General features: G+C 36.8%; 1 protein-coding gene and 1 non-coding gene across 7 annotated transcripts in view; one reads left to right on the top strand and one right to left on the bottom strand.

The window, feature by feature from the left end:
* The window catches only part of LOC112054245 (furin-like protease 2), a 373,473-nt gene that overhangs the window by 296,209 nt on the left and 58,723 nt on the right, over nucleotides 1–18,541 (top strand). The gene's annotated exons all lie outside the window — the stretch shown is intronic.
* On the bottom strand, nucleotides 3,523–3,604 carry Trnas-gcu (transfer RNA serine (anticodon GCU)). Its single transcript has one exon. It is a non-coding gene; the product is annotated as a tRNA-Ser (tRNA).

Below are 18,541 nucleotides of genomic sequence, written 5' to 3'. Positions count from 1 at the left end.
ACCATTCATCCGGTTCTGTTGAAACTTTCGTGAATTGTTAATTACAAGCACGAATGCTCTTGGGAAAAAAGTAAAAAAGAAACACGGGGTATAGCAACCGCAAGCAAATAATTTATGACTGTTTATTTATTCAAGCACCACTCGTAAAATGATGGAACGATTATGATGCACTTTTTGTAAGTGGATTTAACGAAATGTGATTTTACAACGGGAAACTACCAATAGACGACCGAGTGGCGTAGTGAGTAGTAACATTAACTTCTGCATCCAAGACCGTGGGTTCGATAAATATATTTTTTCTATCTTTTTTGAAGATTTACTAGACAGATGTCCTGGGTTCGATCTCCGGCTGAGTCGATTGCGATTTTCTTAATTGGTCCAGGTCTGGCTGGTGGGAGGCTACGGCCGTGGCTAGTTACCACCCTACCGGCAAAGACATACCGCCAAGCGATTTAGCGTTTCGGTACGATGTCGTGTAGAAACCGAAAGGGGTGCGAATTTCATCTCCTCCTAACAAGTAAGCCCGCTTTCATTTGAGATTGCAACATCACTTACCATCAGGTGAGATTGTAGTCAAGGGCTAACTTGTACTAAAAAAAAACATAAAACAAAGTCACATACTTTTAGGCCATGTGAAAGAATTACTTATGAAAGAAGTGTAATAGAAAACTTATGCGATAACGTGATATAGTAGAATAAATAATGGTAAGTACATATCGTGTTTATTATCTTTTAATACGATGGACGTTAATTATATTCACTCACCTATAATCAAGCTCTAATAAATTGTAAAAAACACAAAAAAATATATATTATTTTCGTGTTGAAACTGTCATGTGTAAATAAACAGTGGATATAGCGTGTTGATAATATTGTTCCCACGATTAACTGTCGTGACTAATCAATTACCACAGTATACCCATCATACAGTGAAGTAAGTCAACAAAATATTAATGGCGTATCTCTGTTATAACGCGGTTTCCGCGCACATCGTTGTAATCTTCGCAATACCGGACCGCGGACCTACTTTTTCGCCTATAGAACTCAAAGTATTCGCTTCGCGTATGTTTGACCACACACAGTAATAAATGTGAAATCAGTAAAAATCTAAAATCGTAAAATAAACCATCAAAAATTAACAAATTCAAACATACAGATTTATTCCGGTCCAGTTCTTCTTAAGTGACGTACTTAAATGTAAATTTTGTCAGGCCAGTGGTATGCATATTGTGGTAGGTTGAGGTGTTGGTTGAGCTGAGAAATGTTGCGATTTTATTTTTTCCAAGAGTAAGTTAAGTCTGATAGCGATCGTTGCTCAATCAAACATCATCACCCGCCCGGCAACCTACAATGAGTAGCATAGTGATTCTCAGTTCCAAATTCTTTCTCCTAAGTATAGCCCAATAGATAAGTCTTAAACTGAACAGTCGAACTGTTCAGTTAAATTATCCGTGTGTAGTGTCCGTGACTAGTAGTGTGTGACTTTACAGTTAAAACTAACTGTAAAGCTTTTTCTTTGATGATTTTGATTGAAATTTGCGATTAGATAAAACTGTACAGTTAATACTACGCAGTTATAACTGAAAGTCTGTAGCGCCTCTAGTCTCCACGGTGGGGACTTTTAAAATTCTGATAATGAACTGTATGCTATTTATACTGTGGAGGGAATATCGCGTGTAGTAATTTCCGCGACAAACTTAATTACAGCGCGGCGTTTAATGGCCCGGGATCGGGTTTTATCTGAAACTTTTAATTTTACAGATAAGAAACTTTGTAGCGAACTTTAACTGTGTAAACATACTTAATGTAGTTAAGGCTGTACAAACGAAACCTCCCTAGACGTAGACTGTCTCTAGTTGTAGCGGGACTTAGAGTTTTGCTAACATTTACTTGATAACGTCTGCGTAAAGTCTGAGAAGCTTGTCCTTAGGGATTAGATATAAATTGTCATTTTATCTGAACCCTAACTAAGTACCTATTGTAGAAAAGCGTTTGCACGACTTATATTCTTTACATAGTTTATTAAAAACAGAAGAGGAGATGAAAGTCTTCGAACAGTGCATGTTGCCAGTAATGACTTACGGATCCGAGACCTGGTCGCTCTGTTGCCCTCATAAAAAGGCTCAAAGGCTCCATTCAAACTTCCACGCCCCATTATAGAAAAATTGAGGGTCAACCAGTAACGAAAATTAGCTGTATGTCACTCTCCATCCTTTTAACTATCTCAACATAAGAAATCACGTTAATTCGTCACTCCGTTTTGCTGTGAAAGACGGACAAGCAAACAGACAGACACACTTTCACATTTATAATATTCGTATGGATAAGGTTACAACTTACAACACTTTTAGACCATTAATTCACTAAATTAAATTAGGCAAGTAATTCCAAGAGCAAGATAAGCTGTCGGTTCTGATTGGTTTTGATTGGCACCAAATTCTAAATTATAGAGAAAGAAAGGCTCGGTACTTCGTAGCCCAACTCAGGAATGGAACTCAATACCTCGCGATCCTAAGCCACATAGGCTAACCACTGCCCCATCAAGGCAGTTCGTATATAACAATACAGTTATTGTGCGGAAGATTGGTGGGTCCACAATCAAATTATACGCAATCCTCAAGAACGCTGGTAGGTAATTAGGCTTTATAAGTTAAAAGGTTTCTTATCTGACTCAATTTACCCTGAGTGGTGCTGCTACAAGAGAAATCTAATAAAAACAAACAATGAACATCCAGTGAACTTGTTGGCTTAATTTAAAGAAAATTATTGGGCCTCCGCCTTGTATTAGGGCCGTTTTATATTGCGAGATATATTTTCAACGGCATCGTGTTATGAGACGAGAGTGTGGGTTTATTTTTTAGGATTCCCCATCGATCGTAGATCGTTAGATGGGCCTCAAAGCGTCGCGGAACTGTCATTGGTTTCGCACATTGTGTACGTCATCACTTGTAACACATTTCTTTTTATTCATGTTGTGGCTTGTGTTTTTACACTTCTAAAATGAACATGAAGGCATAATATTAAGGGATTAAAATAACAAAAAACAGTAAATATTTTTTTAAGTCCACGTCCACTCACAGCATGCGCTTGTTACATACTAAGATAAGATGTGCGTGCACGTCTTTAGATAATGACATAAAATTGTGCGTTCTTTAGTAGGCCCATCTAACAATTTATATCGATGGGATTTCCTACGTTGTGAGACAAACGGTACCTTAACACTTATAAAAAAGAACATGCCGGTCAACTTGAGTACCTCCTCCTTTTAAAAAGTTAAGGAACTAAATTAACTGACTGACTTTTGCTGAGCATAGACCTTCCTCTTATTTTGAAGTCAGAGTTATTAGAAGAAGCAAATGTCCTGCTTTCAGCAGTTGTTCACTGTCTAAGGGCATATCTAGTTCGCTAGTGCTGAATTGCAAGCAATAGATTTGTCAATAAAATATTGTTTTTTTTTGTAAATTAAAAAAAAATAATGAAATCTTTTTAAAAAATATATAGAAAGATATTTTCAAAAACTATCGACGAGGATGGGATTCGAACCCACGCGTGTAGAACACATTGGATTAGCAGTCCAACGCCTTAACCTCTCGGCCACCTCGTCCTGTATACTTGACTGGAAAATTGTGACTTGTTTCACACTCTCTCTCTTGCCTTATCTTTATGGATTTTGTATTCCGTGATTTGAGCATTTTATTGCTGTACCTATATGCTCGTTTATTGTGATTTGTTCTTGGTCTAGAAAAAAAGATTATTGAGGTATTGCCAAGTCATAAATTACGAAATTTTTTTTTTGTATAATAGATAAATAGAAAGAATGAAAATACATTTATTCACTTGGGCTTACAGCTCAGCATTGGTGCCGTGAATTGCATGCCATGAAATGCAAAACCTGGCGCTGGTTTACAGCTGAGACCCACGTGACGTCACAGTCAGTTATAAAAAATAATTAATATTGACACATTCGTGTTTACCTATCAGATAGCCCACCACTTGATAATGGAAAACCATCTTATATCAATCAATCAATCATAAATCTTTTTACCAAAATTATTTTACTGATAGAAAGCCACGTTATTTGTGGGTTTCACAGGCTATATTTTATCCTTTTATTTAGATGATTGGATTGTGTGAAAGAGGACATGTGTATAAATTGAGTAGATGATGAGTTGACGAGTAATAGAGACAAATGGAAATGATTGACATATTTTTCCGACCCCACTTGAGTGGGATAAGGGTAAGGAGATGATGATGATTCACATGGGAACGAGAACTACGCGGGTAAAACCGCGGGTCGTCTGCTAGTGACATACAAAACTTTCGTGCATTTAACTAACGATTAGACCAGTGGTTTTGAGAAAATTGTAGATATTTTACATAGATACTCGTGTGATACGATAGATACGTGTGTGAATTGAAACCTCTTAATTTGAAATCGGTTAAAAATATATATGTATTTTGTTCCATGAAATGAATAAGCGGCGTCTAGATTAATGTAAATCCGCGATCGCCACTCATAGTATCTACGTTGAAGAAATGTAATTTTAATGTTATTCGTGCTCGCCCGTACTTATATAATGGAGGGCAAAACTAAAGCACTCCCATTAAGAGTGGAATATTCATACTGTTGATGACCTTATGAGTACCGAATAATTGTGGCTGTTTCTCTACGATATTTATATGTAGGTATACCTACAATGTATCACATCACATCACACTATCACACGAAGTGTAAGTGTGTGTGTGTATGTATGTTTGTTAATGTCCGTAAGTGTGCGAGTGTATGTATGTTTGTTCCTGCTTTACGCTGCGACTACTGAAGCGATTTGGCTGAAATTTGAAATGAAAAAAATTTTACTCTGGATTGACATATAGGCTGCTTTTCGTCCCGGAAAATTCATGGTTTCCGATGGGATTTGTGAAAAACTGAATTCCACGCGGACGAAGTCGCGGGCGTCCGCTAGTATACAAGATATCATGATTATCATTATATTATTTGAGTAGCCCAATACATGTTCAGATCTTCCTCTTTATAGGAGAGATGGGTGGCAGAGACCCACCAACAAAAAGTAATATATTTTGTTACTTTTTGTGTAAGAGGCCTATGTCTAGCTGTGGATGTACGCATTTGTGTAATCGGTTTTAATGACCGATAGTAGATTTATTACTAACAGCCAGGTTTTTCTAATTAAAAGTACTTACGTGAGGATTTTTTGATAAAACATTAATTTGATAATGAATAGGCTTCGAATCTACTGAACCGATTTGAAAATTCTTTCACTGTTTGGAAGCTACATCTCCGACTGCTATGGGCTATTTATTTAACCCCTCGTTCTCTCGGGGACGGAAAGTACGCGGGTGATTAAAAAAGTGATGTGTTACAATAAATTTCTCTTTTCTGTTTCAGGTATGGGTGTTTTTCGCAGATGTTTAAAAAACGTAATGTATTATTACTAATGTAAATATATATATATATATATATATATATATATGTATAATATGCATGTTATTTAATATATGTACATAAGTTATATACCAACAATATCTTTTGTTTGTTTGCTGCTTTGATTTGCCAAAATTGGCATAGTAGATTAGTACTACTTGTGTACGTATTACCAATTTTTTGACGATGTAAAAATATCGGTAATATGCACATACGTATAAATACGTATCTACGTATATAAAGCTACTATTGAAGCATCAATAGCTTAATGATAAGTGGACTCATCACCGAAATATGGTGGTTTGATCCCCGCCCGCTGCTGGACTGTGGGTATAGCAACAGCTGCAACATAACAGTGATGTATGTTTGGCTGGTGGGAGGCTTCGGCCTTGGATTGTTACCTAGTGATTTAGCGTTCCGGTACGTAGTCGTGTAGAAACCGAAAGAGGTGTGGATTTTCATCCTCCTCCCAACAAGTTAGCCCGTTTCCATTCTAGATTGCATCATCAGGTGACAGGTGAGACTGTAGTCAAGGGTTAACTTGTAAAGAAACAAAAAAAAACCATATAGGTGGTGTATTGTATCGTATAAAGTTTCGCAAAGCTATTATATGATAGCGTGTCTCGTGTCGTGTGCGCCAAAATGATATACGACGCCGTGTCCCTGTGCAAAATGTCCGTAATCGATGGAAACATATTTATGCAAATCGATCTGGTTTGTTGTCACGTCACAGGCCTGTCGTTAACGTTGCGTGTTGGGTTAAGAGTTTCGGAGTATAGAACAGGGTTGTCAACAACGAAGGCATACCATATAAAAAAATATTAAAAAAAATTAGCAAAATATTTAACTCTTTAGGGTCATCCCTGCAAGTTCCCGCTAATTTGAGTACAAAGCCTTCGAAATTTGTTGTTTGTTTTGTATGTTTGTTGGCGTCTTTGATTTACCTACCAAATTATTATACGTTTTGTTAGCTCTTTGGACACCGACTTCGCTTCATTGGTTCAAATCGGTTCAGATGTTTTATGAAATGTAAGTCATCGTTTGTAATATTGTTTCTCTCATTGAAAGATGGGATAAATATTCAGTCAATCATTATTGCCTTGTCCTTATCCCAATTATGTGTGAACGGCACAATATGTCCTCTTTTGTGTTCATTTTTCACCAGTAGTCATAACTGTTCAGTAACTCCTTTTACACTCTCCGACCGTCTTTTCTTCTTCACTTCATTCCTTTCTTTTGGCCTTCCTCTCGTCTTTCGTCCTTTCAATTGCAGTTTTGATAATTTCATCCCTCCACATTACATGCTCATGCAATGTTCTTAACTTTTCTGTCACTTGTTCCAATTCCTTCCTCTTGCTCTTATTCTTGTTAGATATGTCAGTCTTTATGATAATTAATTAATTCAATCTATCGAGTGTTTATTCTCTCTTGATGATTTCAAGATGTGTAGTAAAACAGTAACAGAAATTACAATATATTCTTAAAGTACGGACGTGTCAACCCTTACGTCGTTGATTGGCTTCTCATTTAGCGCGATTGTGCTCGAATACGTAATTCGTGTTAACGTCGACGCCATCGAGATAATCCCGCGCGCGGGCCTATCATTGATTGCCAGTCGGGCTGTACGAGTCGACATGTGCCTAGTTGGCCGACGGAATTCCGACTATTTGGTTAAGTAAATGTAATAAAATATTTACTGAAATAAATATAAAAATGAAAAAAAACATTAAATTTGGTTTACTTTACTCAAATGATTATTTAACAAAATAGAAAAAGAATGGTTTAACAAGGTTTTACTCAATGGCGTTATTTTATTTACTTTAGAAATTTCTAGGTCATTTTTCGATACCATCTCTCAATATTATTGTTTTGTTGTTTGTTGAAGGTTGTTTTTACAATAAACAAGAGCCCAAACAAATTGGTTTTAATTTGGTTTTAAAAAAATTATGTACACATGCTTACTGTGCACAAGGTTATTTACTAGAGGAAATAGTTTAAAGTTTTTAAAAAGTAAGAAATTTTTTTCTTTAATATACGAGTAGGTTCGTTGCATTTATGTGAAAAAAAAAATGAAAAAAAAAAATCTATTATTAAAAAAAAAATTATCTGACAGTGTCAGCCCTTATAAGCTGCCCCTGATTGGCTTCTCATTTAGCGCCATTGTGCCGGAATACATAATGCGTGTTAACACGTACGCCATCTAGATAATCTTGCATACGGGCGTATCATTGATTGCTAACCGCCTCAGCGGCCGTGCGCGGGTACATTCGACCGACAAATTTGGGCCTCTTTAGCAATGCAAATGCTCTCGATTATCGTCCGATATTTCGATTAGCGTTCGAAATTGCTTATCCTATTAGAATATACATTAAGTATGTTTATAAATACACGTACAGCATCTGAGTTTAGTTACGTTGCGTTCATGTGACAGTTTGGATGTTAATCGGATTGAAATATTTAATACAAAAACGTTGAACTCGTCGGCTTTTGACAAGTTCAAGGGGAAACACCAGTCTCAAGCCGAATAAAACCCTTCTGTAGGTATTATGTACATGGCAACGCTTTACTTCAAAATCTCAACATCCTTAGATGTTTATTAAACTTACAGTTATCTGGGGTCTGCTAAATATCAGCTCTCCGCATTAGACTCAGTTGATCGTCACGCTAGACGTATCATTGGAGACACCGTGCAAATTGGCTTCCTTTTGTTGTTGATGTCCAGACAACTCGCACAAAACGTTTCGCATCGTCGTTCCTGATAAGAACAGCGAAAATGTGAAATGGCTTTTCGGCTTCTGTGTTTCCTAACACTTATAATTTGTGCACCTTCAAGACAAGAGTGAATAGATATTTTCTAGGCAAGCGCGCTCCAACCTAGACCTCATCATTGCTTTCCACCAGGCATTGTAGTCAAGCGCAAGTATATTTAGAATAAAAACAAACAGTAAAACACTGTAGAGTCATCATCAACAAATCTATTTATCGCGAAGAACAACAAAATAAAGCAATTATTCAACTTGAAACTTGAAAAAAGATAATATAAGCTTTGTCTTTTCGGGATTTTTATCTGAAAATATAGAAATCTATGGTCGTTTCGTATTTTATGTACGCACATAAGTATTAAAGGTCACACCAGTCGAGATAATCTCATACGCCACTATCGTTGATTGCTGACCGGTCGTATTTGCCGAGATGTGGCAAGTGGAGCGTTAAGTTTGGGTCTCTTTAGCTATGCAAATGCTTATCTGCTAAACTTTCACTTTGTTTATCTTACGGGTTATAAGCCGATAAGCTATTGATCCGTGAGTATCTTGTAATCGTATTATAAACACATGAGCTTATGATCTTTCGTTGGAGATATTATTGTTGCTTATAAACTAATATTTTTATTGAAAAAAAAAGTGTATAATCTATACTAAAATTATAAAGAGGAAAGATTTGTTTGTATGTTTTGAATAGGCTCTGGAACTACTGAACTGATTTGAAAAAATATTTTACTGTTGTAAAGCTACACTATCCCCGAGTGCTATAGGCTATAATTTATCCCCGTATTCCTAAGGGAACGGGGACCACGCGAGTGAGTGGCGTCTGCTAGTATAAAATAAATAATTTAATTCCTATTTTTTATGACTAGGTAACTAATTCTTGGAAACATCGAGTGATGCATCTGAAATATCTCAATTGCAAACTATTCTTCGACTTGATGACATTACAGAAGAACCGGTATAAAGAAAATCAAAGCCACAATAACTTGACCAACTATTAAATTATTATTTTATCCTTGGTCCGTCGAAGAACAAAAATACTTGGCCGATATAAATCAAAAGTGTATAGATAAATCGTAACACTAGACTCCAAAACCGTATCTCAATTGTAAACTATTCTTCGACTTGATGACATTACAGAAGAACCGCTATAAAGAAAATCAAAGCCACAACTTGACCAATGAAACTAGTAAGTTAAATTTTATTCTTGGTCCATCAAAGAAAACAAATACTTGACCGATATAAATCGAAATTGCGCATAGACTCCAACACCGAAACTCAATTGCAAACTATTCTTCGACTTGATGGCATTACCGAAGAAGCCATAAAGAAAATCAAAACCTCGACTTGACAATGAAACTAGTAAGTTATAATTTTATTCTTGGTCCGTCGAAGAAAAAAAAAATACTTGGCCGATATAAATCGAAACTGCGTAACTCTAGACACCAAAACCGTATCTCAATTGCAAACTATTCTTCTACTTGATGGCATTACCGAAGAGCATAAAGAAAATCAAAGCCACGCCTTGACCAATGAAACTAGTAAGTTATAATTTTATTCTTGGTCCGTCGAAGAAAAAAAAATACTTGGCCGATTTATATTGAAAGTGCGTAACACTAGACTCCAACACCGTATCTCAATTTCAAACTTCGACTTGATGGTATTACCGAAGAACCGTTATAAAGAAAATCAACACCACAACTTGACCAATGAAACAAGTAAGTTAAATTTTATTCTTGGTCCATCAAAGAAAACAAATACTTATCCGATATAAATCGAAATTGCGTATAGACTCCAATGCAGTAACTCAAACTATTCTTCGACTTGATGGCATTACCGAAGAACCGCTATAAAGAAAATCAAAGTCACGACTTGACCAATGAAACTAGTAAGTTATAATTTTATTCTTGGTCCGTCAAAGAAAAAAAAAATACTTGGCCGATTTATATCGAAAGTGCGTAACACTAGACTCTCAATTGCGAAGTATACTTCGCCTTGATGGCATTACCGATGAGCCGTTACAAGTTTTTTCCTTCAAACTTTTCCTAGCCGGTCGCATTACCATGTGAAACGTTTATTGTGCCTATAAAACTTGGGTCAGAATCGGACGCTTTAGTATGTGGATATGGCCCAAGAAACGATAATATGCTCTATACTATTCAGAATTTTCCGTCTCTGATCACTGCTTTGGCTGCTTCAACTATTCCTTTATTCTTATGATAACACGACTTATCTCTTATCATCAGTTTTACATAGTATCTTTATTATTTTAACGACCTACTACAGAGCGATGCCTCCCTGGTATGAGAGGGGATATGAAGCTGAGACTCACCAGATTGCTTTATTGCGGGTTGGCGGGCTTATTATGATAATGTTTTACTCTTCAACTATTACTATCAGATATTATTACTGATAATGGTGCGGGTAATAACACCATCAACCTTGGGAACTCCCAGACTGCTTCTGAAGAGAAAGGATGAAAATTCTCAATCTTCGATAGCACACACCTGTAATACAAACTACATTATCTGACGCCGCATAGAACTAACTAGCTGACGCCGCGCGGTTTCACCCGCTTGGTTTTCGTTTCCTTAGGAATATGGGGATAATATATAGCCTATAGCCTTCCTTGATAAATGGGCTATCTAACACTGAAAGTATTTTTCAAATCAGACCAGTAGTTCCTGAGATTAGCGCGTTCAACCAAACAAAAAAACAAACTCTTCAGCATTATAATATTAGTATAGATACGAAAATTCATAGACTAAGCATTCACTCGTTCGCACGTTCGATTTTTACCGAACACAAATTGTTAATTTATACAAATACAAGACGATAATGCCCTTTACACGATTGTGATCGCTTACATTAGTCCATCACGGACGATGGTGTAGATGAGCCATAAGAGTGAACCCGCGAACGACCATCAAACTTTTCTAAATGGCTCTATTATACGAGGGCACTTGGCGTAATCAAAATTGTTTTTCAACAAAACTAATATCCGCTCTATTTTTCTCATAAACTTGGTGGGTTACAAAAAACTTGGCAGAAATAAACAGGATAATGCGATGTGTATCATTAAACTTTAACACTATCCGAATGGGCATAAAACGCTAAGTTTGATAATAAACACTAAATTCTATTCTTTTTATCATTTACTTAGTTACAACTATAATTAAGTTATAAAAAATTGTGGTGAACAAATTAGTGTAATTAAATAAACTTATTTATTTATTCATTTACACTATTATTTGTGTACCACATGAAAAAAATATACATAGAACAGAAATATATAAAAAAAGTAATATATTACTATCGGCGGCGGCCTTATCGCTTATTATCTATCTATAGTCCTAAAGCGATCACTACCAAGTAACTTTAGGCTTAGTAAAAAATATTGCGAGATTTAACTGCAGGTGATTTATACTAATACCTATAATAATATTGTACATTTTAATTTTTAAAGTGTTTTATATTTTATAAACATAGCTAAGAATTGAAAAACGTAGCAACATTCAATTAATTACATAAATCTGTACAAATGTAAACAGAATCTATCCTTCTTTGCTCACCGCGGAATACCTACATCTACATAAGTCTAGATATATCATCATCCCAAAGTCTAGATAATCCCATCAAGCTCGTGTCACAAAGTTTTTCAGTAAAGCCTTTACACCCCAGCCACATTACCATGCGAACGTATATCCAGACGATAAAACTCCGGTCAGATACGACCGCTTAAGCCTCTGGGGTTATGGCGCAAGTCGCGATAACAAGTTCCAGAATTTTCGAGTGGGCATCATCAGACACTAACAGTGGAGTGGTAGTAAATGTTATTTTAGTTCTGTGGAAACTACGCCAAACATAGTACGAGATCCGGCGTAAGAAATATATACTCTCATCTGTTATTTAATTGGGATAAGAAATAAATGATACAAAATATTCACATTGACACATTGTTTTAAGGGCGTCCACTTAAATATTTTTTTTTTATTTATTTAAACCAATGACGGAAAAAAAAATCATACACTGGTTAATAAAATATACCCAAAAGAATTAAATAAGTAAGGGTTGCTTTCACACTGCAACTGTTGGGTTTCCAGATATAAAAATTTAAGTAATTTTATTTATGTACGCTTATCAATTATTTAGATATCTAATATGTCAAATAAAAGCTCATTTTATGCTTTATTTAACTGTTAGGTTGTTTTTGATCTAGTTCATGGTTTGCTAGATTTTTTATAAAAAAAACGTGTTTAACCGCAATTTAACTAGGCAACCTATTGGCAATGTGTCACTGTGAACATTATCTATCATTTATTTCTTATCACTAACGATGAGATGATATTTCTAATATCTTTGGATCTTTGACCATAAATATGTGCTCATTGAGGTCGCCATTGACGGTCAATTATTCTCACGTTTCTGAAAAGCAAACGGCAGTACCCACGCGGCATACTATACAAGTCATGTACGCAGTGACCAACACACGATCAATTATAGTCGTGGGTGCTAAAGAAACGTGAGAATAATTGACCGTTTGTGACTAGCATTGTGTCGAAGACATTAGGTATAATAATTATGTTTCACATAAGAGCAATTAATTGCCTCGGTGTTCCAGGGCTTATGTAGCTTCGAATTGCGAGGTCTTGGTTTCTGAATAATATCCGAGAAACAACCGGAAATAAAATTATGCAATATTCATTGAAAAAATTTCGAAATGGTAAAAGACTTATTGAAGATTGATTTGACGTGAAAATTCTAGAAAATTAGTCTATGTGATTTCCTCGAGTGAGACGGTTTTAATAACATCTTCTCGTAGGTATACTAGTATTATAAAGCTGAAGTTTTTTTTATTTGTTTGCTCGAACGCACTAATCTCAAGAACTACTGATCCGATTTGAAAAATTCTTTCAGTGATAGAGAGCCCATTTATCGAGGCAGGCTATGCATTATCCCTACGAGAATAATATAGTCTTTAGTATTCTCCGGCGAATGGTTAAGGTTGCCAAACATGCCAATATAGTATGATCAAAAATCATCCCCCTTTCAACAAATGGATGAAACTAGAACTCCAGCCAGCACAAATAACATGTGTTAGTGAACACACATAACTTTACCAATTACCAAGTCGTGGCCAACTTATTACCCAATTGGCCAACTAGTCCCGCAGGAGCACGTCACACCAAAATATACGTATACAAATATTTGAAAAACATGCCAAACACTGTCGCCAACACAACTTTGGTATGGCACCAATTAAAACTTATTATACGGGCCAGTGCACAAAATCCTGACGCTGGTGTATTTGCGAAATGGAAACTATTATAAAATGTCTTTAGAATTCCAAACACAGATGTGTTTGGAGTTCTGGAGCCAAAGTATTAATAACATAAAACAAATGCAGATGATACGTTGTGAAGGTACTGTTAAATAAACAAAAATTAACTTGAAAATTGTCATTGTTACTGAAAAATTTAAAATACAACAGCCGCAAATAATCAGCTCTGTTCTTTACTCCTCACTTGAACAGTTCGACTGTACAGTTTCTTTTTATTCTTTATAAGTCAGCCCTTGACTACAATCTCACCTGATGGTAAGTATCGTAAAGTAAAGTAAGGATAGTAAAGTATATATCTATCTAAGTGATGATGCAATCTAAGATGTAAGCGGGCTTACTTGTAAGGAGTAGAATGAAAATCCGCAGCCCTTTCGGTTTCTACACGAAAACGTACCGGAACGCTCAAATCGCTTGGCGGTACGTATTTGCCGGTAGTCTTTCTCCCATCGGCCAAAAGTTTCGTTTTCCAAGAGTTGTATTTGTTCACTGTAAATAATATCAATGTCACATGTTTTCTTCAATGTTACATTAAAGTTAGAACGGCGATAAAATATAGTAACAGCTTTTCAAGCATTCAAACCAGTCTAATCGACAGGCTCTAAGCCAGGGTTAGTTAGCAAAGTTTTAAAATTAACCGGTCCAGAATAAGCTCCTAAATCAATCGACGGAAAATTCGGTAGTAACTCAATTTAAATTTTCCCCTCAAAATTGAGAATGCTTTATTGGCTAGTGTAAAATTGTGATCGCAGTTTTGGGGTTTGATTAATTATTCGGATTAAGACTTACTGCTTAACACCTATATACTGTTACTTTATTATTGATAGGTATTATTTAACCGGTCAGATGTGATAGCCCAGTGGATATGACCTCTGCCTTCGATTCGGAGCGCGTAGGTTTGAATCCGGTCCGGGGCATGCACCTCCAACTTTCAGTTACGTGCATTTTAAGAAATTAAATCCAACCTGCATGCCTGAGAATTTTCTTAATTCTCTACGTGTGTGAAGTCTACCAATCCTCATTGGGCCAGTGTGGTGGACTATTGGCCTAGGGGTTAGGCCAATAGTCCACCACGCTGGCTCATTCTTAGAGAAGACTCAAGCTCAGCAGTGTGCCGCATATGGGTTGATAATGATGATGATGATGATGAGAAGTTACAATGCACAGACAGACCGTTTTTAAAAAACCAAATTCTTGTCGGACTATATTTGTAACGGTAAATATACTCAGAGGCACAATTATCCATCAACTTTAGTATAGGTATTCTGTAATAAGGTGGGCCGATAATTGTGCCTCTGAGTATAAATACTTTGTATGGTTTCTACCGCTACAATAACATAATAGTTCTGAAATTTCCTTTACGTTAACGATAATAGCCAGGAAAAAGTCGTAAATATTACACTAGTTACCGGTAGTTACGGCGATCGTATCTCGCACGTGGTAACTATCATTATACCTCTTACACTATGTCGGTAAATGGTTAATGTAATTGCTTCTACCGCATAGGAATGTTGTATCAATTCGCTGTTAGTTTTACATATTCATGGCAACAGTGGCATTAGATGTATGGCGTGAATACAGTAATAGACAAATGAATGCGATTCAAGGATCCAGCTTCAAAACGTTGCCATAGCTTTCCTGTGTGCCTAGTGGGAGTTTTCAATATTTTCATACTGTTACTATCGCGTTGACGTAAACGCGAATTTATATGGAATTGAAACAGTTGTGCAGTAGTGCCACTAGATGGCACTGTTTCAATTCCTTAGAAATTCGCGTTTACGTTAACGCGATAGTAACAGTATCAAACTGCAACTAGAGCCTCTGTTCTGTGTACAGATACAGAACAATCTACTGTATAGAATTTAATCGATATAGCGGTTAAACGAGCATGTGTGTCACTTGGTGTTAAGTGATTACCGCTTTCTATCCTATCCTGCTAATATTATAAACGCGAAAGTTTGTATGGATGTTTGTTACTCTTTAACACCGCAGCTACTGAACCGATTTGGCTGAAATTTGTAATGGAAATAGATTTTATTTTGGATTAACACATAGGCTAATTTTCATCCCGGAAAAATGCATGGACCCTGAGGGATATCTGAAAAACTAAATTCCACGCAGACAAAGTCGCGGGCGTCTGCTAGTGTCTTTATATATTTGCAACACCTGAAGCACTACTCTTCTAATACTTTTACGATTCTCGTTATTTCTTATTCGATAACGCGCTTTGAGCTTGGCTTCTGTCTAGGAGGAGGCTTCGGCCGTGGCTAGTTACCACTCTACCGGAAAAGACGTACCGAAAAGTGATTTAGCGTTCCAGTACGATGCCGTGTAGAAACCGAAAGGAGTGTGAATTTTCATCCTTCTAACGAGTTAGCCCGCTTTTATCTTAGACTAGTAGACGCCGCGGGGTGTCACCTGCGTGGTTCCCGATGCCGCAGGAATACGAGGATAAAAAAATAAATGGGCTATCTAACACTGAAAGAATTTTTCAAATCTGACCAGTAGTTCCTGAGATTCAATCGCCTTCAATCAAACAAACAAACAAACAAACTCTTCAGCTTTATAAAATTAGTATAGATTGCATGAACACTTACCATCAGGTGACAATGTAGTCAAGTGCTAACTTTAAAAAAACGCACTGATCGAAGGCTGTTTTCCATATGCACTGAAGAATTTTGGACGTAAAGATGTCGCGGAGTTTTCCGAACGTAGCCCAGCCGAACTGGATTGGGCGGTTCACCTCAAAATCGGTTACCTACCTAAACTAACCAGATAGCAAAATATAATGCTAAGGAAATTTCTTAGTTTCTCATACAATAGTATTGGAAGGTCGCGTCTAAATCACGGCGGAACGTGACGTCAGCGTTATCATGCCGCACCTGGCCAACGCCGAAGATATATCTCACCCCTTTGTTGTTCGCGAACGAGTTTTTCACGAATAAGTTGTGTTCGCACACGTAATAAATATTGGCGTCGCGTCATTTTAAGACTCCACCTAAAATAAAAAAAATACTGAAGCACATTTTAAAATAAACGGAAATACTTTTAAAAATAAATAAATCAAAACTAATAACAAAATGTTAGGAGTATATCTGTGTGATCGAATCAGAAATGAGGAGATCCGCAGAAGAACCAAAGTCACCGACATGGCTCAATGAGTTGCAAAGCTGAAGTGGCAATGGGCGGGGCACATAGTTCGAAGAGCCGATGGACGTTGTGGTCCCAAAGTGGTGGAATGGCGACCCCGCTCTAGAAAGCGCAGTGTTGGCCGACCCCCCAGCCAGGTGGACTGACGACATCAAGCGAGTCGCAGGGATTCGCTGGGTGCAGGTGGCTCAGTTTCGTGATGTTTGGAAGTTCCTACAAAATGCCTTTAACCTGCAGTGGACGTCTATCGGCTGATCTTGGATCGGACTTACGGACGAAAAATTAAAAAGCAATCAATCGTAAAGTAATAAAACATCTGACTAGTTTTGTACCTATCTATTAGGGTTCCTAAATATCGTTTTTCAAACGAAACCAAATTGATATTCACTGAATTTTGTTTACGCCGCGTTGCTTATATAAGCTTATGATTAATTAGAACCCGGGCTGTTTTCGAAGATAGTCATAAAATTCACATACGATGAAGCTTTGTCTATCTTATGAATAAATTATCATTTAATTAATTTTGCAAATGATTATTATTTATTTACAAAATGTTACCGTGAAAAGGTCATAACATTTAACTAGATAATGAGCGATACAAAGTTCATTTTAATGAACGAGAGATGAACAAGCTCGTCGGAAATTCGAGACATTGAACGGAGAACTTACCATTGCAAAGTTCAGTATCTTTCGAGAACCATTGACCCAATTAGTTCTACCACTGACCGATAACCACTTTATCAACTAGAACCCTCTCTTGTTAGTTTCATTCTTACATAGTAGATGTAGATTCTACGTCAGCAGAGTAATTGTTCTATATAAATGTAGGTATAGTTTGTGATCTCTGAAATGTAGATGATTAAAATCGAGACGGCACCCGTTTAGATATCATTTCGATAACGCCAATTAATTTGGAATTGAAACAGCTGTGCAGTAGTGCCACTAGATGGCGCTGTTTCAATTCCTTAGAAATTCGCGTTTACGTTAACGCGATAATAACAGTATCAAACTGCCACTATGAATATGAGCCGAATATAGGTTGTAAATGATGATGACACCAAATATGTTAAAATGTTAAAGGCTCAATTTTAACTGTAATAGATTCATCAACATACATTTTCATGCATTAAAATATTCTTCATTCATACGTTCATTAGTTCATCCATCCATTCATTCATTCAATGAAACGATATGAATCTGGTCGTAGGTGTGCGAAGTATACTGTATTCGTCTATCGAAAAACTCGACGCTCCTCCGCACCTGCGGCCTACTCCACGCCCCCCATATTTATTGTGCTCATTTTATGTACATTGTGCAGAATAGTGAGCAGTTGCGAACTTATCGCGTCCTAATGTCCCGCTATTTTCCCCCCATCCTAGTGACGATTCCACTGATGTTTTTATTATAAAGACGTGTCGGTACTGTGGAAATATTTATAGACGGAGAGCCAGCGACAGATAGACATTCGTCGTTTTATTAAAGCTGAAAGTTTGTCGTTTCATGCTCCTACCATAGGTCAATACGGTAGCCAATTATGAGGTTTTGACCGTGCTTACTTTGAAGGTTTAAACATTGCGATTGAATGCCGGATCGTTGCCGAAAACAACGGCAAAAAAATTACCGAATGCAGTTATTGTGCCTGAGGCTCATAGATTGTGCTTTTGTTCTTTTTGAAAAAAGTAGGCCCAGACCCTCAAGCGTCTTAGAATACAGTATTTTTTTTTACATTATCCTCGGCATAATATTATGAGAAAATATACGCCCAGTCGCCAGTCAGTTAGCTTCACGGCAACCCTTTCTTCTTAAGTGCCTCTCCTTGGCGGTCAGCGGTCATCTTTTTAAAAC

The sequence above is a fragment of the Bicyclus anynana genome, chromosome 17 (genome assembly GCF_947172395.1).
Source record: "Bicyclus anynana chromosome 17, ilBicAnyn1.1, whole genome shotgun sequence".
Lineage (NCBI taxonomy): Eukaryota > Metazoa > Arthropoda > Insecta > Lepidoptera > Nymphalidae > Bicyclus > Bicyclus anynana.
Note: the sequence above shows the minus strand (reverse complement) of the source record. Positions and strands in the feature narration are given on the sequence as shown.